We start from the raw sequence: 1,890 nt of genomic DNA, 5'->3' as shown, positions 1-1,890 counted from the left end.
CATGCACGGCCAGCCGCTTCCTCTGAAACGGGCTTTTGTTTTCCCAGCAGATGCCCCCGAACACAACGAGGACGGAGAAGCAGATCCGGATCAAAGGGGAGGGGACGTGGATAGTATACGATCCACGGGGAACGGACAGGGAGTCCTGAATGATTGGCAAGGTCTTGCAAATACACCTCAACTGGATAAGAGCCTGTAATTCTTACAAAGGAATTTAATATGCAACTGTAATACATGTGAAGGTGAAGACGTTTGTAAAGCAGCGCTAACTGTAAGAAAAAGATACATTGTTCATTTGGTCAAAATCTAATTAAAGAACAGTTGCCTTGTCCAGTTAAGGCCGTCATGATACAGGAGGAGACTCTGAACAAAGAAAAACATCTAGAGACAACTTTATAACCAGGGTGTCTGGTGGTTGTCCCACAAGATATTTTGAGGCTTCATTTCCTAGCCTGGAAATCCAGACCCACATCTGAAAGGTTAAGGATCTGGCATCGAGTAATGAAAAGCCTCGATCATCGCCCGTTGCATGCTGGTTAGATTTGTGTCCGACTTGATCCCGGCTCTCTCTGATGTCATGCACACGTAGGCAACGAGAATAATCTGACTGGTTCACTATCGACTCACCATGATGACAATTTACATCAACCTTTTATTGTTTTTGAACCAGAGGCATTTTAACTGCTATGTGTTTGATTTAAAGGCTTATTCTGTCCAGAACACATGTTGTGTGGCTGATAGACGTTTAGAAGTCAGAGAGACTAAATCAGTTCAGATCACGGATCATCTACAGTCTGTTAATTAACATCAGCAACAGATCGCATGTAGATCATTTTGACAGCTACTCTGTCATAATTAAAACAACTAGAGACTGTGTAGAAGCCAATATGTGGGTCTAATAACATTTTATTGAATTGGAATCGCACCACAGTGTTAGCGTCACTTCCTGTCCAGCCTGAAGGTGGCTGAAATCGGCTGGAAACTGTCCAACTTTACCACAGCTTTTTGTCCCCGCCCCCGGCTGCTGCCGGCTGCTCTCGTCCACTTTACAGGCGAGGCGCAACTCATCTCAAACGGGCCTAAAGTGCATTTGAAAATCTCACTGCACGCAATTGGATAACACTACGACCAATCACAACAACACACGTGGTGACGTATCCAGAGCCCCATACACCAAGCTACCAGCGGAGCTAACTGGTAGATTAAACTGTCCTCATCTGTTCAGCTGGCCTCTGGCCCCGCCTACTTCAGAAACACCGATGTGATTGGTGCAGCTCGGCTACAAGGGCATAGTTAATGAGCAGCATTACTCGATGCCAGAGTAACTTGCTGAGCAAATTCAAATTGTGCTCTTTGAGAACTCCGGATATTCAAGGTATTCATTTCCTGAATTTTTCTGCAACACATTATTTTTTCCAGGTTTTTTAATATGGGGCTGTTTGTTACGTTTATAAAAAAGCAGATTTACTTTCTATTGAAAGTGACTCGTTGATTGCTGGCTAAAAGTATCGGAATGGATTTGAAGCTAATCTGCGAGCAACACAGACGTTATGTAACATGTCATTACTGCATGTAGGTGGGGGAAAACGATATGCGTTAAAACCAGAACTTTAATTTGTTTGTTCATAAACAAATACAGTCATAGTTTTTTGTCTAGGATGGTCAGTTTACGACAGCATGGGAAGGTAACAACATATAATCCTCATGTCAAAGTCAACATTGTCTAAATGTTACCATGACTTCAGTCTGGCTAACAGGAAGTGTGTTCCTAACATTATGTACGAGTCACTTCCAGACTGACAGTAAGAGTTGGAGCATCAGTGCTGGTTTCGCTGCAGTGGAGTGAGGGGAGGGGAGCGGACGAGATTGGTCAGCAGTTTGAGTGACTCA

Source organism: Etheostoma spectabile, chromosome 24 (assembly GCF_008692095.1).
Source record: "Etheostoma spectabile isolate EspeVRDwgs_2016 chromosome 24, UIUC_Espe_1.0, whole genome shotgun sequence".
In the NCBI taxonomy this organism is placed as follows: domain Eukaryota; kingdom Metazoa; phylum Chordata; class Actinopteri; order Perciformes; family Percidae; genus Etheostoma; species Etheostoma spectabile.
The sequence above is the reverse complement of the archived record's forward strand: the minus strand, read 5'-3'. Positions refer to the sequence as shown.